The sequence below is a fragment of the Marmota flaviventris genome, chromosome 13 (assembly GCF_047511675.1).
Source record: "Marmota flaviventris isolate mMarFla1 chromosome 13, mMarFla1.hap1, whole genome shotgun sequence".
Classification (NCBI taxonomy): Eukaryota; Metazoa; Chordata; class Mammalia; order Rodentia; family Sciuridae; genus Marmota; species Marmota flaviventris.
Genome location: NC_092510.1, coordinates 88629795 through 88656521, shown reverse-complemented (window position 1 = coordinate 88656521; position 26727 = coordinate 88629795). Strand labels below are relative to the sequence as shown.

The 26727-nt window shown below is 36.8% G+C and overlaps 1 pseudogene; it reads right to left on the bottom strand.

The window, feature by feature from the left end:
• Positions 1 to 717: 717 nt before the first annotated feature.
• LOC114093061 (large ribosomal subunit protein uL16-like) lies at positions 718 to 23654 on the bottom strand (annotated as a pseudogene).
• Between the last annotated feature and the right edge of the window lie 3073 nt (positions 23655 to 26727).

The window sequence follows — 26727 nt, the reverse complement described above, 5'->3', positions numbered from 1 at the left end:
ATCTAAACTCCCCATCTCTGTCTCAGCCCACTCAATTATGGTCCTGACATCCTGCTAGCCTGTTGTTGGGGACTAGGGTCTGTGCCTCCCAATTCCCCAGCATCCTGTTATAAACCAGTGTAGGCCACTTAGAGAGGTTCCGTTGCCTCCCCATGACTGCCAACTGCAGGATGTCATCATGCCATCGCATCCACTGAATTATCCTTATTCTATTTGTCTTTCATAATTGAACATTAACAGTGTGCCAAGCACTGTGTGAAGCACTTTATAAACATTCATTATTTTAATTGTTACAACAATTCTGAGGCACATTATCCCACTAAAGAGAAGAAACACGTGCTTGGAGGCATTAAATAGCAAAGGTCCTGTGCTTGGTAAGGGTGAAAATTAGGATTGGACACAGTCCTTTCCTCTTCCCAAATCCATGATTATCACTTTGAGGCTAGGACATGCCATCTCAGAGTACATAACATCTCATTCAAGATCGATTGTAGGGATCAGTGTCAATCATTAGCTCATGACTCAGCCCTTCTGCTGTCTGGTCCTTCTGACTTCTCCCTTTGGCCAGGTCTTAAACTGCTAAACTCATAGGGTTACATGGACTCCAGACTTAAGTGCACTGTCTTGATCCTTAGTACCCATACAATCTCCCTTTCTACACTAATGGAACAATCTTCCATCTACTGTTCCTGTGACTATAATCTGGCCTTCTTCGACTCAAACTGGTTGACGGCCACCCAGGACCCAGTGCTGACAAGTTTTAGAATCATCATCATCATCACAGTTAGTAACAGCATCATCCTCATCATTACTGCCACCAAGGCCACCCTCATTAATATCATCATCACTGTCATCATTTGGCCCCTGTAACATACAAAGACTCATGATGACCCAGCCTCCAAAGGTCTGTTTGATTGAAGACATACTGCATGGTAATAGGCAACTAAAAGTGGCAATACAAATCAACAAGGATAAATCTACTGGTGCATGTTACAGAATGGATTAAGCTAGAGCTTTGGGAGGAGAATTATCAGGAGGACTATGAGAGAAAACAAAAGATTAGTAACATGGGTGAGACCAGGGAATGCAAAAATTGGCATGATTTAGGTAAAAATATTTATGAAGAGTGTACAGGAAGAGGCTCAGATCTGTGTACAAGCATTAGAAATAGAGGAATCATGGTATTTTCAGTTGTTGGTAAAGAGATCAATTTGGTTATAGCGAAAAGTTTATATATAAGCATCTGGAGTCTGTGGCCAGTGTTCAGTTTGTAACAACAATGATGAGCTACAGATAAAGTGTGGAAAGTGACAGTAGGAAGATCATCTGGTTGGAAGTTTTTCCTCTGGTTCTGAACAAAAATAATGCAGAATAAATAACATCCAGAGCCAATAGTGAACAAAAGGCTTTTGTTTAATGCATGTTCTCACCAATATTTTGACATTGGCTATTCTTCGGACACTTATAGCTACCTTCCATAGTGTATACTGCTTATTTTACCATATGCTAGGTATGATTATCAAAATGGCAAAGGAGAAAGGCTGAGAGACATATAAGAACTTATTTAGGGCTATCCAACTAGAGAGTGATGGAGCAGAGACTCTGTTGGAAGAAATCAAAAGATGAATATTATTTTTCAGGAGGAAATATGAGGAAGAGAAAGCTAAAGAATATTCCAAGTAAGCAGACAGTAGCCTTCTCAGTTTCAAAAGCATGTGGAAAGATATTCATATTAGGTATGGGCTTTGAAGTGCTAAGATAAAAATTTTTTATTAGTGAATTATAGTTATATGTAATATTGGGGTTCACTCTGACACAATTATACAATCATGAAATATAATTTGCTCCAATTCACTCCTCTGTACTTCCTCTTTCCCTCCCCTCCTCCTACACCTTGATCCCCTTTCTCTACTGGTTTCCTTTTACTTATTTATTGATTTTTTAAAAAAATTAATATTTTTTAGATATTGTGGAATTCACCATGGTGTATTTATATATGCACATAGGAGAGTTTGGTCACTTTTATTCCACTATTCTTCCTATTTCCGGTTCCTCCTCCGACCTTTCAATCTCTTTCTATTACGCCACTAATATCCCTATTTTTATAGAATCACCCACTTCTTTTCCCCTTATTTTGGTCCAACTTCCACATATGACAGAAAACTTTCGACTTTGACTTTCTGAGTCTGGTCCACTTCACTCAGCATGATGTTCTCCAGTTTACCAGCCCATGCTATAATTTCATTCTTTTTAATGACTGTGTAAAGCTTCATTGTGTTTATATGCCACACTTTCTTTATCCATTCAGTTGAAAATTCCCAGCATGCTATTGTTTTCATCTGAGTTTTCTTCACCCACTTCTACCAGATGGTTATAATGACCTCTATCCCCAAGGCTAAACACAAAAACAAATTAGACAAAATATCTGTACTGTACTTTGTTATTAGAAATAAAAATGCCTGTGATTCGGTGCTTAAAAAAACAAAATTGGTGTCATCTTGGAACTATTTTGATTGTATCCGATTCTGTGGTACACCATGATTGTTTTGTTTTTCTTTCACAAAGAAAGAGAAGGCAGAAAGAAAGCAAGTCTAGACAAAGAATTTTAATAACAACATAGTTACGCTGATTCTCTAGGGTGCTTTCTGGTGAGCACCGGAGAAGAGTTCAGAAGAAAGGAGAAAGGACCGAACCTATAAAGCAGCTGGATGTGGCTTGACAACTCCAGTCTGCCACAGTGGCTGCCTTGAGTGGCCATTTCCCTTCAGAATGACCCTCTTAAATTACAAGAAGGTGGCTGAGAGCATTCTGGGTGGATCTGCAGGCGGCTGCTATTCCCTTGCCCAATTTATCACACATGCCAGGAAAATGAGCCCTGGTTGTCATGCCACTCTTTCAAACGATAACAATTCAAAAGGGGTATGGGATGCATGTACATACAGACATGGAATAAGGGAGACTCCCGTGTTCCAAGGGAGTGATTATTGATACTTTCTAGGGGGAAAAATCCATGATCTGATTTTGAAGAGTTTGCTAAGGTTAATGTGAATTTTAAGTCAATATAAAAATGCATTTTAGATAAAAAATTCAATGCTTATTGTTTGACAACATTATGCTCAATATGTTCTAGAACTAATAAGCAATGTGTTGTGACTAGAACGAAGTGAGCAAGTTAAGGAGGAGGGATAGATTTGGGGGGGAACAGAGAGAAGTAGAACATAATTTATCACCTGCTCTTCTTTAAGCTATTGACAAGGCTATGTGCAAACAACAAGAGAAGGAAACAATTAATCCAGTGCTTAGAATAGCTATTTGTTCCTAATAGATGTTCTATAAAAATACATGAATCAAATTTTGTTAACAATGCAAATATTATAACATTAGCCTCGTACTAACATCTTATCAGACATGAACATTTAAACTGTGATCCTTGACTTTAAAAGCTTGAAATAGGTTTAGGGACAAAAAAAAAAAAGATCTACAGTTACAACCACAAATGCACAAAACTAAGGACTCTAAATTAATATCAAAGAGTAAAAAAAATCAGAGTTTTAAGTGTAAAATACACTTGTATTTGTTATAGAATATTGGACAGAAAGGAGACCCCTAATCTGTCTGCATGGTTGATCTCTTGGAAAGCATGGAGACCCATGGACGAAGAAGAATTTGCAGGAGGGAGAGTTTAGAGGTTCCAGAGACGGTAGTGATTGGTGGCATGGGGAAAATGATAAGTCTACTATGTGAAGTGCAAACTGAAAGATTAGCTCATCAAATGGTGAAGTGTTTTTGTGGATTGTATTGGTTAGCATGAAAGAGAAAATAATGCATTTACTTAGGGGGAAAATCCTTTAGCTTTAAATTTCTTATCTATCATTTACTGAATATCAATCTTCAGGATAACACACCTAACCTTTCCCGGAATACATAACTATTGCTTATAGAATTTGTTCTTCTTCCGTTCAAACTGTATGTTTGCACAAAGATTACCATAGCTCTTAAAAGTTTCACTCCATCCTTCAACCACTGGTCATGTTGAGTGGTAGAGGGATGCCCATCTAACCCAAGCTCTGCTAAATAGAGTACTTTCCATGGAATTTATGTTAAAATGAATTAATAAAGAGATGTTTTTCCTCTCACTGTGATAGGTTGTTTAAGTAGTGAAATTAGAGAGCTGTCAGTCACTACCTCCCAACTTTTTATTTAACAATTAGAAGTAGCTGAGGAGTTCAAGTTCTAACCACTAGACTATTAGGGATGTAGCATAAAGGCAGATGTTCTGCAATGACAGAGAATAGAGGTAAAGACAGACAAGGGACCTACAGAGATACCCTAGTGGGAGTGAGGTTCCTGAGGTTTGCTGATTAAGATAAATTTGTCTATTTCCTGCCTGTGGTTTGTGTATTTGTACTTCTTAGTCTGTTTTGTTTTGCTATTACAATGTACACAAGGCTGAGTATTTTATTTAAAAAGTAGGTTTATTTCATTCACAATTCTGATGACATTGGCATCCTGACTGCATCACAACTGGACAGAGAATTAGGAAATTCTTGTGCAAAAGGGGCCAAGCAAGTGGGGTGGGCTCACTTTATCATCACATGCTCTTGTGATAACTAATTCAAACAGAGGGGACCTGATTCATTGCCTTGAGACAATATTGACCCACTCAGGAGGGTATAGCTCCTATGACCTAATTACCACTCACTAGGCTCCACTTCTTAGAGATCCCACTTCCTCAATACCACCACACTGGGGACTAGGATTTCAGCTGATGGACTTATTTAAACCAGGGTCACTTCTGTTTGATTCTGTGTGATTCTTGTCTAAGTTAACACAAATTCTTCCTCTTGCCATCAAAAGAATTCCAGCCAACACGTTTGTAAAAGCAATGCCCTCACACCTCAGACAGAGAGAGCAATACCTGATCTAAATGGGCTTCTTGAGACCTAAATAAGTACAAATGAGGAACAAATAATTTACATTGTTATGGGAAGAAAAGTATAGGCATCTGGGTCTCTGTATGTAGAGTGTAGTACCTCTGATTAGAATGTAGATTGACTACATTAGAGGGCAAGTTGCGGTTGTTATTGACTGCTGATCCTATTTTGCTGGAAGATCCAAAAACATGTACATTCTGTTTTGAACTGGCAACTTCTTTCCATGATATTTACAAAGTCTGTATGTATATGTGAAAAAAATTTAAAAATTGGGAAAATGGAGCAACAACATCATTATTAGTCTCTATGCAGAACTCTCTTGTAAAGTGAGCAATAGCCTATCTCTTAGCCTCAATCACTGAATAAGGTCTCTACCTCTCTTCAAGTCTAATTGTTTGTACCACACAAAGAAAAAAAAACATATTGTAATGTGTAATAGTGAAAGGAGGCAAAGAATGGTAACTCAGCATTGAATGTCAAACCCTGCATTACCTGATCCAGGAGAGTCAAGAGGCTCTAAACAGACATGTGGTGACCCTGCCTACTAATACGCAATGTTCCATTTATTGGGGACTAAGATGCTTTCCCATCCTATTATTGTATTCTCCCAATAGGCAGGTGCAAGGAAGGATACGCTCCTGGGCCCATATCAAAGCCATTCTCTCCTGTCCAGTTTCCTCATCTGTCATCTGTCCCTCTCCTGCTGACTTTATTTCTGCTTATTTTTAAGACCCAGTTTTATCATTTTACAAGAGAATGATAAATATTTCTAGCACTCCTATCCTCTCAGACAACAGAAGGACATCTATCATTGAGCATATAGTAGGTACTAAATAAAGTAAAGATTTCATCTTGTAGACCACATGACTCTAAGATACAGCTCAGCAATTCCTTAAATGACATCTCCTTTACGGATTTTATTTCATTTCAGGTCACCCAAAAATAGTGTGGGATGCAAGATTTTTAGTTTTCCTTCCTCTATCCAATATGTCTAAAATAGCTATAACTATAGGCAGCAGGCAACATCATATCTTTATCTAGTTTACTGTTCTAGTCTGACTCAGAGAAAATTATGTAGCCAGAAAATTATGCAGCCAAGACACATAGTTCAGATTGTAATTATGATTATTATTAGCTATAATAATAGATCATTATAGCATCTGCTAGCAGCACCACCAGAACTCTGCCTGGTCCTCATTAATCTGGACCTCACTAATTTGCAATGTGTACTTACTTGAATGTGACTAGACCAAAGGCCTCCCCTATATGATCCCTAAGATTAATTGTTAATGCAATTCAAAAAATATTTGATAAAAGCCTGTGTGTCAAACACTGAGATAAGCTCTGGTATGATAATTAAAAGGTCTCTAGGCTATAAAGTCCTGTTTACCTGGATTGAAATCTTATAACCTCCACATTCATATTTGTGTGAAATTGGCTAAATCTCTCTTTTTATCATTAGTAAAATGGAATATAATAGCTGAATTTCTAGATTAGGAAAACTTGTGCAGTGTCTGTAACATAAGCCTATAATAAGCATTCGTAGCTATTGTTGTTGTCAATAATGATGAAGATGGGGTAAGCCAAAGAGTATATATTTAATGCAAACAGATAAGGAACTGATTGCAGTATCATAGACTAAAATGCTGTAGTAGAAATATTTACATAGTGTTGTGGGATCACAAATGACTTTCCAATTAATTCTATCTGAAGAAGTTAGGAGAGTTGTTATCTGAGCAAGTAACATTTTCCTGGTGTTCAAGGAGACAAGATGATTCCAGGTATAGTTGAGAACATGGATATTATAGAAAATGTAACAACCTGATATGGTTAAAGCAAGACTACAATAAAGATAGTATTTTGAATATAGGAAAAAGGAAGAACTTATTGAACACATTAAGAGCATAAACATTTTTTTCAACATGTAATAATGTTTTTAAAAACCTTATTAGCATGATTTTAAAATCCTGTGAACTGGGTAATTGCACATCTTGTCTATTTATTAAGAGTTCTTTTCAACATTGGTAGCACTGCTAGCAATGAATGTGTGCTATTGTTTGCCTATGAAATAAGACAAGCATGCTGATTTGAATAGACTCATTACTCTAGATATGTTATTTCTGTATAATTTTTTTTTCCTATTCGTCCAAGTTGGTAAAGTTTGCCTATTGGAATCATTCATTGTAGAGGACAGACGAATCATAAGTCACTTTGAATGAGTCATTTGTCTATTCTGTTATCAGTCTATTCAACTTTGAAATGGGGACCATGGTGTACATCCAATCTTTCTGAAAGAGAGGGAAGAGTCTGGCCTGGGTTCACTGTTAATGTTATCATACACTCTTATATAGTCCCTTGAGAGGAGATTCCTTGCTGATTGATATTCATCTTCCTATCTCAGGGATTGACATGAAATTGGTGGTCCATAAATGACATTTGGAATGAATGGAAGTACTCTGTCCCGGAAATAGTATCCAACACTCCATGAATGTAAATTATTATTATGTTAAAAAAATACCACCAAAGCAGCCTTCTTTCTAGCACATTGGAAGAGGAAAGTTGCAAATATCCATAAAGGACCAAGATATCTTTGGAATGATTTATTATTTTCCATCAGCATAAAGTTTGTATGTTAGATAGAAAACGGTTATTTCCTTCCACATTTTCTCCTACAATTATTCAGTCTCCAAGGCACAGATGGTTCTATGGCCATCTGCCATTCCAGAGAAGATTGAAGAACTGCATCTTGACTGCTGCTGGTATATGTATGGTCAAAATCAGCTATTAAATGATCCCTGACGCCATGGAGTGAGGACAGCTGTCACAAACAAGGGAACTTAGAGTCAGAGCCAAATCTCCTCTACAGTTGTAATAAAGGAAAACAACAAAAACCCCAGCAAAATGATACCGTATTCACACTTTGGAAGACAGAAGCTTGGATGGCAGATATTAAGTGGAAAACCCTTCATTGATTCCTGCTGTATTTCGAACCCTTAAACATACAGGCTCATGTCCACGTTCAGCCTGATGGAAGGCAGCCACAAGTCCATCTCAAAAGTGGGAAGAGGAACGTGCATCGGGTTCAGAGGACTTGTGTAAGGTCTTACAAACTGTGACTGGCAGAGCCAATATTTAAATCATTGTCTTCTTCCTCCAAGTCCCTTGTGGCTTCTTCTTCAACAACTTTCCTAAAACATCTTTCTCAGAAATTAAAATTTATATGAGAGGACTGGGGATGTAGCTCAGTGATAGAGCATTTGCTAAGTGTGGCCAAGGCTCTGAGTTTGCCCCCACTCAGAAAATAAAAAAAGTTTTATATCAATATTATATAAGCATTATCAAGCAATTGTTTTATGTGTGTGTGTATACATGTATATATTTTTCATATGCATGCATATATATGAAAGACACTTGCTCGGTAAAATAAGTTTGTGACGGATTTAAAGTTTGACAGCTTTAATTAATATAATTTGCAACAAGATGATAAGAGTATAGAAAGCATGTTCCTTTAATATTTTTTAATTATTATTTTTTCTTCATTTTTGAATCCTAGTGGAAATTTAAAGCTACCTATATTTGTTATTTTATGAACTCATCCCTTCATTAACTCAAACGATTTGTTTAGTGACTATTATTTAATCTAAATTCAGTATAAAAAAGATGGCTAAAATCAGGTTTGTATTAAAAGAAATTGAGCTAATCAATCAATAAAGGGAGGAAATTCACAATTAATGTTGGGTCCACTCTGATCCCACCCTCAAACAGTACATCTGGGTAGAAAACAATTAGAACAGTAATTATCACTGTGTGTAATTTGTGCTCTTCATTCATTCCATGAATATTTACAGAGCATTTGCTCTGGCTCAAGCACTGGACTAGACTGTAAGGATACCGGTGATCCATGAGTCAAGATATTTCCTGCTCTCATTATAGGACAGTTAAAAATTACAAAAATGAGTGTTCTAAAGGGATGAAGAGGAGAAGGAATAGAGGACAAGGAGTACTTAGATGAAGGGAGAAGGGTCTGGTCACAAGGGTCTTGGTGAAGAGAGGATAAATTCATTCCTAAGAGATAAGATACAGCTGTTTCAACTGATATTCAACACTGATTTGGGGAGCCAAGAGGTAGACAGAATCCAGCTTTTCTCATATCAATAAGGAACTTGGACTTTCCTTACTGTTCAGTGGGAAACCACTAAGATATTTTTAGCAGGAAGATTGACATCTGATTAGTGTTTTCAAAAATCATTATCATCTATGGAAACTAGACTAGAGGTGTCCTGGAGTTGAAGAGGGTGATGAGAGAGGCAATGTAGGGTCATTGTGAGAGGAAATGGTTGTTGGGCTAGAACAGCCAAAGAAGAATTGGAGGAAAAATAGGTTAACTCAAGGGTATGCATTTTCAAAGTCTAGGAAAGATAACTTGTGGAAGGATTATTTAGAGAACAAAGGAAACGGAAAGGTACTGAAGGAAAAGGAAATGTCAAAAACGGCTCCCAGGTTTCTGACTTGAGCATGATGAGGATGTCATTGACTGAGTTTGGAAAGGAGCTAAGTTAGTGGAAGTGGAAGTTATATAAGCCTTTAGCTGGAATATCTAAATTGCCTGTGCATAAGTTGAGCAACGGTCTTTAAAGATGTCTCAGCGGATGTAATATTTAATGTATACCAGTAGAAGGAGTTTAAATAGGATATATGACTTATGCATCTGCATAGAGTATCCCTGAGATATAAGGGCCCCCATCTTGTCCTCTTGGAAGAGGACGTGGTTAGTGGACAGCAATGTGGCTTACTATGGCCCCTGGGGCAATAACAAGTAAAAGGGTGGAAGACACAGGGGTCAGGTGGAGGGTAGAGGTGTGGAGAGAAATGAACAATGACTTTGGTACCTTTGACGGGAGTCACATCAAAAAGAGCTTTTTAAACCATGCTACCAAGAATGGATTTTATACTACTAGCAATGAGAAGATAATAAAGTTATTTAGCAAGAAAATGTATAGGCCCATCTAAATTTTTATAGAATCATTGTATATGCTTTATGGAAAATTAATTGACATGAACACAAGGATTCTAAATGTTTGTGTTCAAAATGGAGCACTTTGGGAAATGCTGGCCCCTTCTAGAACAAAATTAAGGGTAAAACTTAGCATAATGGGAAATTACCACAATTTTCATGGAAAGACTGTTCTAATAACAGTATTTCAAACAGGAGGAAGGATGCAGACCTGCAGTACAGGATAAGACAGAAATTATGATATCCCTGACTTTCCTCTGCCATTGTGCAGATCAGAGAAATCTGGCTGACTTTCATGGTAGAAGGCTGCCTAACCCAGGACTGAATAGAAAGCTTTCAGATCTCAATGGCTTCGCTTTCCCTCCTCCATCCTGAAAATTTCCTAAATTTCTTCTCCTACATTATTTCTTTGGAGAAAGGAGAGGATAGTCTCTACTTGACTACTTACCTTTCCCACTATGGTTATTTTTGGGTGAATATCTTGTTTTTCTTTTCTTTTCTTTTTTTTTTCTAGAATCCAGTGGCACTTAACCACTGAGCAACATACCCAGCCCCACATCCCACATCCCCAGTATGTATGTATGTATGTATATGTGTATATATATATATTTAAGAAACAGTGTCTTGCTAAGTTGTTTAGGGCCTCACTAAATTGCTGAGGCTGGCTTTGAATTTGCAATCTTCCTGCCTGCCTCAGCTGCTAGGATTACAGGAGTGTGCCACCACACCACATTGGCTTTTGGGTGATTTTCTAAAGGTAAGATAGTATTACAAATTTACAGTGACTTTTGTAAGTAAACAGTACTTGAAATCCCTGTCAGGTGGCCTTCATCCTCCAACATGTCATGACATATTCTGGAATATAAATATTTTAGAGGATATTTAATTTTAGAAGATATTTAATTTCACTTTGTCCATTCATTATGAAAATGTGAAATCTCCTGTGACCCTTCCTTCCTCAAAGGTAATAAAAGAAGGTTTATTTTAACAAACTAATCAGTTTGCCTCCAATAATGTGCCCTATTGTGTGTCTCTAACTAACCCACAGAATAAATGGGAGGCTTTGCAGGAGCATCACTGCAGCAAGCCCTCCTCCTCTGGAAAGGGGGACGCTGGTAGTGTGGAGCCCGAGGCAAGAATTGTGAGTACATTTAATGGTGACATACCATTTTTAGACCCAATTATGTAAATTCATCCTGCAATATTGTGAGTGAGGGTTTGGTGAACATCTCTCCCACTCCCACCCACATATATACACACTCTGGGATTTACAGCAATTATGTCAATTGTCCTATTTATGGTACTTGACACATTTAATGTAAGAAAGGGACAATGCATCCTATTACCTCTTATTACAATGCAGCATGGTGATGAATGGTATAATAGTGATGATAATTAAAATGTGTTGTGCATACTTAAACATGAGATTCAAGGTTTGAAGAAGTGCCTATTATCTCAGCTCTTTTTCTTCTAAAGAAAGACTCAGTATCTTCCTCTGCTTGTCTGCGATTACTTAAGTGGTTCAGAAAAACACCCATATTACCTGGAGTTGATTCCTGTTTGCATCATTCTTTCTTTCCTTTGCTATTCGTGTAGGGCCTCTGAATGCCCTAAAATCCTCTGTCTTCAGCTCCTGAGGCTGACAGTTCTTCAAGCAGAGGCCCCTGACCTCTAACATCTACAGAAGTCATTACTTAAATTGTCATAGAAACACTGAAGAGCAAAGTTAAGTTTCTGAATGTCAATTTTCTTTCTTTCTATTTTAATAGATTTGTTTTTGTTCTGTGACCAAGGCTTCTAAATCATAAATCAGATGCCCCAATTTTCTACAGAAGCCAAAGTGCCCTGGGTAACATTCGATGAATCACTCAACCTTTTCTGAATTTTCCTGTCTTCCTCTACAAAAGAGGGAGGATGTTAACTTGGAATGATACCACATACAATGTGGTGGCAAAGAAGGTAACAAATCAAGAGTACAGCTATGCAAACTATATTATAATACAAAATATTACAGATACTTCATTCAATGGATTTCTTAGGAACACATAAGAAAAATTCATGTGAGTTTGGTACCTTACAGGAAATATTGCATATAGACTTAAGGGACTGTTTTGCACTTTAAAACCATGTCATGAATGAAATGAACTCCATAAACGAAGAAACTAACATTTAACTTTGCCAAGCCCAAAGTCACGAGGCTCTTCAATGGCTAATTCCATTGGAAGCTAGTATTTAAACATCTGGAGAAAGACTGTACCAATGTCTGTGTCTGCTTTTGTAAGTCTCTTCTATCTTTTCTGTTTGCCACAAGCCTTCGTACTTTCCATGACCATATCTAACCTAAACCATTTATTCTATTTTATTGAAAAATAATAATAGTAAGAAAAATAGGATTTCCATAGCCACCTAGCTCCCTGTTGACTCATCTGTATGTTTATATAGGCTTCTTTGACTTCTCCCATTTAAATTGCTATTTTTAAAACCTGATGTTATTCCCCACGATTCTTTCACTGTGTATTCTCCTTTGTGCAGCCAACTGCTTTTCTAACCAACAGGCCCCAGCATTGAAAAAATAACACAGCTTCACTTTTTTTTTGCCCTTCCAGCTTTTTCCCTTTTTCTCTACTGCCCTTTGCTACAAAATCTTCTAAGTATTGTCTAAGTTGTTTAAATCCCTTTATCCTTTCTCTCTGAAAGTATTCCCATCATTCACAACTATTCGACCTGTTTTTATTTTATGTTTTGCATTTTTTTTAAATTTTTTGGTACCAGGGATTGAATTCAGGGGCACTAGACCACTGAGCCACATCCCCAGGCCCATTTTGTATTTTATTTAGAGACAGGGTCTCACTGAGTTGCTTAGTGCCTCGCTTTTGCTGAGGCTGGCTTTGAACTCATGATTCTCCTGCCTCAGCCTCTCAAGCTGCTGGGATCACAGGCGTGCCCCACCGCACCCAGGTAAAACCTGTTTTTATGAAAGTCAGGAATGGTATTAACATTGAAAAATTCAATCAACTTTCATGGAATGGCTTTTTTGTCTGTTTCATTCAGTGCTACATTCCAACCCACTAGAGCAAGTTCTAATGTATGGACTGTGCTAAGCAAACACATGGTGAATGAGTAAATGTGTATAATCAGGTGTAACTTTCAATCCAGTTTTCCCAGGTTCTTATCATATGCCATACGTGTGCTTAAATCTCCTCTAAGCCTTTGTTTTGTCATCTTTGAAATAGGGATAATAACAATGACCTATTATGCATGCTGTATAGAGAAAATAAAACAACACATGCACATGAATGGCAAACAGAAAATGCTTTGTTGTTACAGCCCTTCTTAAATGGTGCATTAAGTCTTATTTGTAGCAAGGCTGATTAGTAAAGTGGGAGATTCCTGAGTATGTTTCAGATGCTTAAAAAGTTTGCTTTGAGGATTAAACAACAAATTACATAAGAGTTTTCCTTGTTTGTTTGAGGTTAAAATTTCTTGATGAGGCTGGGACCTCCCAAACATAACTTGAACATATTGAGCAGGCAGGGGTCTCCAAGGTAAGACAATGGGAACTTTGCAGCATCATTATCTTGCGTGATTGCTAAATCTAGAAAAATAAAACACATTGCCCATTAAGGCTTCCTGAGGGTGCAGTGAGGAAGTAAAGCCAGTAATTCATTCCAAACGGGTGATGACTGCTAACTGAGGTTTTGCTCATTTAACCATCTAAAAGGGTATTCTGTCAGTAATCCTTGTCATCAATGGCTTCATTGAAATTCCCTGGTCTTTAATTAGTGGAGTTGATGTGGCACCTTTCAGAGGTCAATGAGTATTACCAAAGCCCTTGACTAGTGATCTTTTCATCTCTAAAGGCAACATAAAATATCAATGCTAAGTTTTCTTACATATTAACTTATTTACATCTCCCTTACCTGATATTTCCTTATTGAATATTTCTTGAAGATACTGATGGTCACGATCTATTTATTTAAATGATAATACCTGTGGTGTTCCTGTAAAAGTGTTAGGACCCAGAAGTGAAGCTTGGAGATGAATAAATAAACACAGAATCTTCGAAGTGTGGCAAGTTTGGGGGTCATTGTTTATCTCCCTATTTTTAATATCTTTTGGAAGGTCGAAGCAAGGATGACAGAATCGAAAAACATGGGCATACTCTACTTTTTTATGAGTAGGTAGAATATGAACCAACTTTTTTGTAAACTTTTTTTAGTTGTTGATAGATCTTTATGTGATTTATCTAGCTGTAGCTCTGAGAATCAAACCCAGTGCCTCACACATGGCAGGCAAGTGCACTACCGCTAAGCCACTGAGCCAGCCCCAGCCTCAGCCCTGAACTGACTTATAATACGAGTTCTTTATCAAGTCTATTTTTCTCATGTTCATATATACACTTATGCATGCACATTGAAAGCACAAATATCTCCATATTGTATGAATATTTTATGCATGCACACTTATCTGCTTTTAAGTGTGCATATACATACACATAAACACATGCTAAAACACATATGTTATACCCACTGGCATCCAGAAACTTATGCAGTCATGGATACCCATGAAAGACATGCATTCATGAAAAATGCATATAATTTATACATGCTCATTGCACATTTAAGCATATATGTACATAAATATAGATACACACATGTCTAGTAAAAGAAGAAAAACAGTTATAATTAGATCTTTATTTTAAGTGGTGTGAGTACTTTAAAATGGAACTTCCATTTATTTATTCATTTTCCATTCTAGACACATTGATGGATTTGGGATATGCAACTATTATAGGATTTTATTTTAACCATATCAATATGTTTCCCGGATATTACCTCATAGAGTATAAATAATCAATAAATGTTTGATGTGTGAGAGACTGAATGGATGGGTAAATAAATGAAGGAATATGAGCAAGAGAGAGTGAATGACTGTGTATAATAGAGAGCTCACTTCTGCAGTGCTTTGATCAGTTTGAGTGAAGAGGTGAGGAAAGATGGGGTGGGGAAGAATGCAAACAAGATGGACTGAATTTCAGAGTATAGGGAGAATGCAAGTGTTGGCCATATTCCCATACGGCTATTAAATGAATAAATCTGTTTAATTGTGGAGTCGATAACCATTGGTCATTTCCTCTTTATGATATCATGTTTAGAAATGTAACCAACCCCAATCTTGTTATCTATATTTCTTGTCAGGGATAAAATAGAAAGACTTATGGAATTCAGTTATACCCATGCCCAAATGTATCAGTAATCTATTGCTGTGTAACAAACTACCCCTTAACCTAGCGACTGAAAGTGATTGTGATTCATCATTTCTCACAATTTAGATGGTTGGTTGGATTGGTTTTACCTGGGATCACTCATTAGTGGGGACAGAAGGTTTGAGACATATATACCTACATGTCTAACAATGAGTACAGATTCTCAGCTGGGGCTCCTTAGATTTTTCTTCGATCCTTCCATCTTCCAGAGTTCTATTCTTTCTTTTGTGATGGTCTTGGAAAAACTTTCTCACAGAACAAACAAAGCAGACAAAGGTGACCTGAGTCTTTGGCTCTGAAACTATCAGTAAATCCATTTGTCACTTTGTACTAGTCAAAGCAATTCACAAAGCAAACCCAATTCAAAGTGTGGAGAAATGGGTTTTATATTCCCATAGGAGGAGATGCAACTAACTGTTGGTCACTTTAAATTTATATGCCACATTTTCCCTTATATCTATACTTTCTTTATGCAGTCTGGGAATTTCTGGACCTCCACATGTGAGTTCCCATTTATCCTTAATGCATGCACACTTGTCAAGGTTGTTTGATAGAAATGGAAAACTGTGGCCAAAAAATGAGCGCTTCCATCTTCTACAGGAGGATGGATGCTTAACTGATTCTCTTTGCCATGGTAGTGATCTGGTGGCCAAGGGATCCAGGTGCGCTCATTGTGAAAGTGGTATTTGTCACTAGGACAGGTGTCCATTAGAAACTGGAGTAAAGCCATGAACTCATTTGTTAGAGCTCCCAAAGGAGCCTTCACTGGTAATGAGTTCTATGCTCAAGAGGCAAAGGTTAGTGTGAATAAAAGACTTCCTCGACACAGAAAGAACCAACTGGGTAAGTGTCTGTGTGTGTGTGTGTGGGGGGGTGTCTATGCTTTAGACCAAAGTAACTATGAAAAACATATAAATTACCTCAATCACTTTAGATGCTCTTTTACATGTTGAGATGCTCTTCCACATATGTAACCTGGGAATACATTTGTTATTTTATTTTAATTTTCGTAATTACCATAACATATTTCCTTTATTTATTTATTTATTTATTTATTTTTGTCCTGGGGATTGAACTCAGGGGCATCCAGCCACTGAGCCATGTCCCCAGCCCTGTTTTGTATTTTACTTAGAGACAGGATTTTGCTGAGTTGCTTAGTGCCTTGCTGTTGCTGAGGCTGGCTTTGAACTAGCTTTAGTGATCCTCTTGCCTCAGCCTCCTGGGCCACTAGGACTGCAGGCATGTGCCATTGCACTTAGCTTACTTTCTGTAATATTAAGTCTAAAATATATCTCCCTCTTTTTAACTTCTACTGTGAAATATAGAAACTTATTTTGAGATACTCACAGCATACTGCTTTATATTATTATTCTGTCTAGGTATCTGTTCCCCAATTCATTGTCAGTGTAGGGAGTGGTCCTCTTCTTCATCCACTCATTCTCTTCACTGCCATCATGATCACTGTGGGTACTAACCAAGCAGCACTACTAGACACGTTACACGCACTGTATCTTGTTCTCAGAAAACACTAGAGGGATAGCTTCTGCCTAAATACATTTAATAAAGACAAAACTAAGACTCACATTTACCAACTTGCCCAATGTTCTGTCACTAGTAGATAAAGAGTATGATTCATGTCAAAGTGATCTTTCTGTATCCCACTATAACTAGTCTGTATTCCATTATACCTAGGCACACATGTGAGAAACATAGGCATTGAAGTATAGATTTATATATTTTTATACACACATATATATTAGAATGAATGTCCATGTATGCATGCAATGTTACTCAGGGATTTTACTCATTATACTCATTAAATATCTACTTGTATTTTTTTTTAGGTTATATGAAAGTGCTTCATGAGTTTATATAAGGAGTTTGAGCATCACTGGACTTTGGTATCATATGCTATCTTGTATTAATCCCCTACAGATAAGAATTAATAACTGAATATTTATTTAATCTGATAAAAGAAGCTGTTAAAGTGAATAAAACAAGTCTACAAGTAAAAACATGAACACATTTTAGAAACTTCAGATAAACAAAACAAATGCCATGAACTTATCATTTATGTAATGTTCTGAAACAAAATGATTCTATATTTTTTGTGGATACTCAAAAAGAAAATAAAACAGAATTTAAGAGAGGTTCAACTTTACATTTAAAAATATATCTTGAAGCAAATATTTAAAATGTAAAGGTTGTGGGTAGTGTACATCATATTACATTTAATTTTATGATGCTTTAGAATAATTGCTAATCTATAATTTCCATAATGGAAAGTAAAATGTATTCTAAATTTAAGATGACAATGAAATTCTTAACACAACTGTATTTTATAATCACACAATATCACATCACATAGTGTATTACAATCATTACACCTTACTTTGCTGGTCATTTCACTACTGAAAGGAGTGTCTGCCATTTTTCCATGGTTTATCCTATTAAGAAAAGAATGATATGGACTCAAAGAAAGGAAGGCAGAGTAATTATGAGTTCAAAAGATCTGCATTGAATCCTATTGATTTCAGGAAAGTCAGTTATCGATCCTAGGACTAAATATTTTACCAATAAGATAGATATCATGATAGTATTGAACTCTAAGGGTCGTTTAAGTATTAAGCAAGAATTCATGCATAAGAAAAATATTATTAAACACCTGTTATATAATAGGTACATTACGTCCCTACTACTTTGAGTAAACAGGAAACAAAATGGATTCCCTTATCACAGAGAACTTAAATTCTGGTGGAGGACATATAATACAATTATTAGCATAATATCCAGTCGGATATGTCTTTATGTGTAAGCCTCTGTTTTTGTTACTTTCAGATCACATCTTACCTTATTTATTCTTTAAATGTTAATTCTTCTTCAGAGAAGTTCATTTGAACATTTAAAATTGTTCAAATTTCTTCAGTGTAAGATTTCTTCCTTCCACTTTTTAAAAATTAATACATTTTATTAGTGCATTGTAAGTATACATAATAGGTAGACTTATTATATCATATTCATAAATGCCCATGATTTTATCAATCTTGTTCCCCAGGACCCTCCTTTTCCTCCCTTCCTCCCTCTCCAGATCTTCTTTACCACAAAGAAACACCCATACCAAAATAAAAATAAAAAATAAAAATAAAAATAATAATAATAATAATATAGAATTCAATAAAGAAGAATCAACAAAGCAAAGTGACTTTCTTTTCAAACATTTTTCTTATTATAATATTATATTTATTATCTTGATTACTTATTAAATTACATATTCATAAACATATGCCATATATACTACATAAGGACAGAAACCATCGCTTTTGCTGTTTGCATTGCATCTCTGACCCGACAGTCAGGCACCTAAGATGATAGAAATTAATGAGATCAGTTTTTATTATGGAAGACATTTCCCCATTTTCTTCTCTTGTCTTAAAAGTATTCCATTTTCAAGATGCTGTAGAATTGAATTCTGTAAATTTTTACTAATTCTCTCAATGCAACCCAAAAACCAGGCAAAAGTAAAGGGTGAACAACAAGCAAAGATAGACCTAGATTATTTTTTTAATAGTAGCAAAAAAACCTTGAATACATATAGAGAAAATTTCATGATCAATTCGTTTTATTCAATTAAAGACCTGTAGGCCAAAATGATCTCCCTGCTGTTCTAAGAAGAGATTCTTCAGTGCAGTAGTGATTTTTGATATATGAGAAAATGTTGAACTGACTTTCATCCAGCATATAGAGAAACATATCATAGCACTGGTCACTACTGCTAATGAGAGAAAGATCCCCATCAACAATCACATACACACTTGAATCTCATAGTGAATGACATATATGGTTTCCATGAGGAAGAATGAGGGCTTTATAATTACTATTATGATTTTGAATGTGTCTGCTTAGAATGTCCATCACTGAGTTTTTGGATTTGGCTTGGGCATTTGAGATGAGAGGGATATGTTATGGCATGTGTTTATGAATATGTAAATAAATTTCATGCCTGAGTTTCTATATGTCTGGGTTCTGAGTGTATGCACAAGTTCATGAATATATGGAGCTATCTCTCTGTGCACAGTTATTACACAAATGTATTAATATAAGTGTGGTAAGTTTAAGAATGAACATATGAATGTGTGTAATTGGGTATGGCTATTATTTGATTTTTTGCTTTGACTTTACAAGAATGAGAAATTATGGGATATCACACAAGAAGAGAATAGATGTCTATTCACCCACTGATGATTCCTATTAAGACAGTTCTATTCCATTATACATATATTTGAGGGTATTTTTAATAGCAATCCCAAAGTAAGCAAGTAAATTTAAAGTTGATACTTCATCTCCTACTATTTGTAGACCCTCAAAAAAATATATAGGATTTGGGAAAAATGTGCTGCTACTTGAATATTCTCATAATTTTACTTTCTGGCCCTGCACACATTTGTGGAATAAAAAGATCTAGTGCTATGTTCTTTTATATTATTGATTAGAATGCGTTTTTTTAATTAAAGGCAAATAAACATGTTTCTATTGTGACATGGGAAATAAACCACAATGGCACAGTCACTGAGACACAGAATGTTAAATACTAGAAAATGAGGGACTCAGACCACTCCATGCCTATTGGTCCTGCTCAGCAGAATGCAAATCAGGAAGCTACTTAATCTAAAGCATTGCTCTTAATTTTACATCTAGATATGTGTGCCTTTACAGCTCCAAATGCATTTGCAAAATTAAAAGCATAATTTATCTCCAAAAAGCAATAATCCATCAGCCTAGTGATTTAGTCTTGATGAGAAACTGGCTCTAAACAATGTTCATTTGCTGTGGGTCTGGTCTCAGGAACAGCAGCGGGGCAGTCATCTCCATTATCCAGGATGGGTTATGGAGATGTAAGTCAGCTTTCTCTCTTTCATACAAATAAAGGTAACTGAGTCAAACTGATCCTTTCCCCCTCCTTCACTTCACATCATCAGCCAAGTGGTTAAAAATATATGAACTACCAGAAAAAGTAGTGAAAGCCACTGGGAACCACTGGGAATGGCAGATATTTTCTTCCAAGTGAATAACCAGATACAGCCTTTTTGTGCTGTGAACACCCAAATGGAAATGCAAAGTCACTGATGAATTTTAGTTGCAGTAGCACCTACCAGAGGTTCTACAAACAGCCTGAAGACCTCGGTGCAGCACCAAGAATAGATGGGAATTTTAGTCCTATGAAGTGGTGTGTCAATATCTACATCAGAGGGCACAGGTGCAAGACCAGAGCTGGGAGTAGATAATGCTTAACAGGCAGGAGCTTACTGCAGAAAATGTTGAATGGATAACATTTCCCTGTCACTGAAACTTTTTAATCATCCTCATCATCACTCCAGTCCTTCCCAAGGTACCTTGGTATACTGATTGTGTGTTTCACTCACACATACAGCATAGGGTTTGTTCAAATACATTGAGTGTGTTTGTTGATTTATCTTATTGGTATTTTACAGTTAAAACAGATTACTAGCAATCTCTGAGAAAAGAAATAAAAGTGTATTTACCCAAGACATTTAAACAAGTTAAGAAACAGTCGTACTTAGAAAGTAGATTTACTGGTTCATGTGTGCTACTTCTATTAACATAGGAACCAATCTCACAATGGGTGTGGCTATGAATTAGAGACAATGGGCAGGTGATTATACAGTATGGAATTATGAATGAAGGTTGTGCTATGTACTATCTCTGATGATGTTTTATGACTGAGACATTAATAATACTAGGTGAGAATCAATTCAGGTTAAAGTGATCACAGCTGTTGCTTTAGAACTGTAGGATAATCTTCATCTAATATAAAAATAGCTGACTTTATTGATGTTAGTATATTACTTTTAAAATAAAATTTTAAAAAAATCAATGCCAATGGTGCACTCCCATAGTTGATGAGCCAACTGGGGAACAGATGATTGAGATTATTTTATTAGTTTGGGCTTTTCCCCCTCTTTAGGCTCTACTTTAGTTGCCATTGCTTTAAGTTAACATGAGTCTGTTTCTTTTCTTAGTGGCACATAGATTTCCACACTTCACAAAGTGTAGTCTAATGGGCAATCAGAAGTTTTTGTTGCCAACTTTGTTGGCAGCAAAAAATTTATTGCAACAAATTTCCAATAGCAAAAGGGGACACACCCTGACCTACTTGGGAGAGTACCTATAGATGCTTCAGATTTGGAAAGGATATCTTGCATCTATTGAGCTGCTGAACTTGCTGAAAATTGATTGTTATCCTAGCAGGTGAATCATTTAAGCACACACAGCCTTGCAGAATTTGTTGTTCCTCATGTTTTATTGCTACTTATGGCACATAGATTTTTTTTTTGTTCTGTTTTATTTTTAATCAACACTTGACACTAAACTCTGTTTTTTCCTGCAATTATCTCAACATCAGTTTATTTCATTATTTCAAAGACAGTCCCCCCCCCACACACACACACATGTATTTCAGGCCTTCTGCAAGCAATAGACTGGTGTAAGCACAGTAAGGCAGACTTGAAAGCTGAGTAAAAGCAAATAAACTGGCAAATTCTGAAAGTGAACAGGGCCAGAAGTCATGTCCAGGAAGGTCATCCAAGAGATAAAGAAAGGCAAACTAACAAAGAACAGTCAGTGAAAAACACCAGCAGAAATATCTGCTCAAATGAGGATACTAGCGGATAATGCAGACAGAGGATGGCATTGAAACTCAGATGACAAATCAAGGTCTGCCTTGACTACCAAATATAATATTCATATTATCCAGATGGGAAGATAACCATAATTTGATGGTGTGTGCATGATTTAGCATGTGGTTATGACCTATTATAACTTGCAATTGAAATGCTACTTGCTCTATGGCACTCAGCTGGACAGTACATATGGTCCAAAATTTTGACCTGTATTTATAAGGACCCATTTTTCACTGTGGGTGTACAGGATTGGAATATCTCGTGCCTTTACGACACTTGAAGGCTTATCATCATTTGTAAACAACTAGCTGAAGAGGCAAAAAAGCATGAGGAAGTTTATCCTGCTGATAAAAAAGCCTATGAATATTCATAGCACATGCCATTTTTGCTTCCATTCTATTGATAATAACTAGTCACATGATTATACTCCAATGCAGAGGTTTCCAAGAGTATATAAAATATGACTGAACTGTTGTCTCCAGAGATGGTTCTATGCTTTAGAAAACTAAGGAATGGTCACAAAGAGGTATTAGGCCTAGAACCTTCAAATTTTACCTTAAAATGAAAATGACTATTTGAAAATGTTATTAATTTAATATCTGCATAGACATGCTGAAAACTTACTGATGTCTATATAGGACTTATAGAGAGAATAATAGATAAATGGAATAATAGCAAAGTAAAAACTTCTGCACAGCTAAGGTAACAACCAAGAGAGACAGCCTACAGAATGGAAGAGAGCACATCTGGTGAGAGGCAAATTCCACAGGGCGTGGTGTTACATGTCTATAATCCCAGCAATTCAGGAGGCTGAGGCCAGCCTCATTAATTTTGCAAGACCTTAGCAATTGAGATCCTGTCTCAAAATATAGAAATAAAAAGGGTATATGGTACAGTGGCCAAGCACCCCTGGTTTCAATCTCCAGTACCCCACAAGAGAGGCAAATACCCCAATATATAAATCAAGCAACCCAATAAGAAGAAAACAAATAATCCTATTTTTAAAAGGGCAAAAGATCTGAACAAACAATTCTCAAGAGAAGGCAGAAATGCCCTAAAGGTATATGTAAAAATACTCAGAATTACTAATTTTTTGTTTGTTTGTTTTTTAGAGACAATACAGGATTTGTTGGTGTGTGTGTGATTTTAAGAAGGTTAAAGCACAGTGGAAACCCTCTTGAATGCAGGGCCTGCCACTTATCCAAGGGACCACGATTGAGGATATATTTTACCCCACCGCCATCAGGAATGAGCCACTTCTCAGCCACATGTCTTCAAATTTATCAGCATTAAATTTGGTGAAGCCCCACTTCTTTGAGATGTGGATCTTCCAGAGGCCAGGGAACTTGAACTTGGCCCTGCATAGGGCCTCCATCACATGTTCCTTGTTCTGTAGCTTGGTGCAGATGGAAATGATGACTTGGCCAATGTGAACCCTGACCACTGTGCCCTGGGGTTTCCCAAAGGCACCCCTGCATACCTGTTTGGAGATGTCAGCCCCAGCACAGGACAAATCTTATTGATATGGATGACATACAAAGGGTGGAGCTGCACTCGGATATGAAAGCCATCTTTGGCCCAAATACGAGCAGCCTCCAAGGCTTCAGAGGATAGCTGCTCATATTCATCAGACACTATGTGGCCACAGAGTGGGATAATGAAATATCACCAGCTTCAGTTAGAATGGCTATTCTTACCAACAGTATGTTAGTGTTCACTTTTCTTCACATTCTCACCGCCATGTTCTCTTTTGTCTTTTTGACAAGAATGTACATTTGTAGATCCATTACGGAAAACAATATAGACATGCCTCAAACAACAAATGCAATAAAATAAAACTACTGTATGACCTAGCAGTCCAACTGTTGGATAAATATCTAAAAGACATGAAATTGGTCTATTGAAGCGATATCTGCATCTTATGTTCATTATAGTGTTATTCACAATAGCCAAGACATGCAATCAAACTAAGTGTCCATTATCAAATGAATGGATAGAGAAATGTGATACACACATTTACACACACACACACTATAATATTGTTGGATATTGAAAGGAAGGACATCTTTGTTGTCATGGGATCTACATGATTGTAGCTTCTGGACAAAAATAAAATAAAAGAATGTATATATATATATATATATATATATATATATATATATATATATATAAAGTTAAAATGTCAATAAAATAAGAGTGCAATGACCTCTTTGTACACATATTAAATCTCTGCATGCAATATAATTGTCCAGTTATTCCAGGTGCCATCAAGAAGTAAAAGTGACTCAGTGTCCACATTCGGGGACAATGGTCTAAGGCAAGCCTATGTTCTCCTTCCTTAATGGCCTCCTGACTCCATTTTTAAAAGCTCTTTCAATGATGCTTTTATGATGCTTTTTCTTTTATTTTTACAGCCACATTTGAAACAGACTATATTTGGGGTCTCCCCTCCCCTGAAATTTGGAGGATACAATTGCTGGCCACAGGAAGTCACCTCCTTTTGATATGATGAGGGAACTCCAGGAACTCAGAAGGAGGCAAAACCTATAAAAATTCCTTTGGGCCACAAAGACTCCAAAGGAGGTGAAACCTGTGAAATGTCTGTGTTTTGTCCTGATGCACTCATTTCCCCCTTTAAAAGCTTTCCTGGTCCCAGAGCTTTTCAGAGATGGAACTTTTGAAGCAATTAAGTTTCTTCCATCTTCCTTCAAAGCTGGCTTTGAATAAAACCTATTTTCCTCCAATTTGACTCTGAATATTCCTGGAACAGTGAATGTCATGGCCCAGCCTCTATCCTCCCAGGTGGTATTAGAGCTGCCGGGGGTATTAAACACATTTGATGCTATATTCTATCCTGCCACATAACCTAGTCACCTAGTTAAATGTCAGAATCCACCAGAATCCTGAAGAGGCAAGAAACAGACTGCCCTTTAGAGAATCTGGTGAGAGCATGGGGGCCCAAAGCCCCTCGACTTGTGGCCAGGGGAACTGATTGCAGATTTCTGGCCTCCAGAACTAGGTGGAAATAAATTTCTGTTGTGGTAATTTGTTACAACATACACAGAAAACAAATATATGCTGTATATTAGAGGAGAACAAATCTGGTTGGACATTTGGCTAGATATGCTATAAAAATATCAAGCCCAACCTCATCAGATCACTGCAGGATTAAATGAGGTAATTCATGTAAAGAACATAGCATAGTAAGAATTCAATTTTCAGGTGACTGGTTAAATGCAAATAAACGTCTAAAGTTTGCAAGTGATTTAAATATAAATAAGAGTGGCTGATCATACAGTCACTTGCATTCTGAGGTTATTTCTTGGATATAGGAGGAAAGGGTGGAATTACAGTATTCTGTAATTGGCCAAATGCCCATGAGAGCCTGTAGCAAATGTTTATGTCATCAGTAATGGGTGGGAAAGAGAGGGGAGGGAAAGCATTGAGAATTGCTGATCTAAATGGAAGTTTTGCGAGTAAGTACAAATCAAATAAGCCACTAACTGTGGTTTTAAAGCACTTTAGGAGATTTAAAGGGTTACATTTCTTCTTTCAACTCCTTTTCTTCTCTTCTCCTTCTTTTTTCCTTTTCAACAAACATATTATTTGTCCATGAAGACACAGGTAGCTTGAGAAAATTACAGAAAGAAGGTGAGAGGTTGAAATTCCCTTCAGTTATCTCTGTTCTTCATTTGCAGTTCTAATAGCAAACCAGGGAATGAATTGAAAGCAATGCTTTCAGGTGAAGATCTGTGTTATGTGTGTATTACAGTCATCTCATCTTTTCACGCATGGATATTCACAAGTCATTCAATGTACTGTACCTCAGAAACTCTCTAAAAATATTTACCTCAATAATATACGCATTTAAAAAAAAAAACAAAAAACAGCTCAACTTTCTTTTGCAGCAGTAACATGTGTGCGTGATTACTGGCTGAAATCTGTAACATTAATCAGGAGACTTCAATTCCCATAGCATGATGATTTTTAGCACCTTTGTCCTTTCTTTATCCCCAAAGGTTTTGTATTCTGTGTGCATACACATAGTTACCTAATCTACCTAAACACAAATAACGATACAATAATATACACCACATATATCACCAAACTGCATTTTATTAGGAGAAACTGAAAATGTCAAAATCGGTCTACATTTACCATTGTGAAACTTGCCTATCTCATCAGAAATTTAAATTTTGAATTAGCAATAATGATCATAATGTACATATAATATTAGTTGTTAATCCTTGACTCTGAGTCTGGTACTAAGATAAACATTTTAACTGCATTATCTCCTTTTTTAATCTTCTCAACAAGTCAGTGAGGTCGCTTTTGTTAATACCATTCTAAAATGGAAGTAAATACACAAAGAGTTCACATGATTTGACCAGGATCAGACAACTGCAAACAGCAGCCCTCAGCTTCGACCTCAGGACTTCCTGACCAGAGCCCATGTTCTTCACCATGTGTTTTGGTTTAGATGTGAGGTGTCCCCGAAAGGCTCATGTGTGAGACAAAGCAAGAAAGTTCAGAGGTGAACTGATTGGGTTATGAGAGCTTTAACCTGATCTATGCATTAATCCACTTGAATGGATCAACTGGGTGGAGATTGTAGGAAGTTAGGGTGTGGCTATAGGATGTGGGTCACTGGGGACTTGCCTTTGGGGTATGTTTTTCCCCTTTTGAGCAGAGCAGTTTCTTGCTCTAGTTTCTGGTGTTCACACCTTGAGCTGCTTTCTTCCTCCACACCATTCCACCATGGGTGCTGCCTCACCTCCCGCCTAGAGCAATGGAGTCGGCCATCAAGGACTGAGA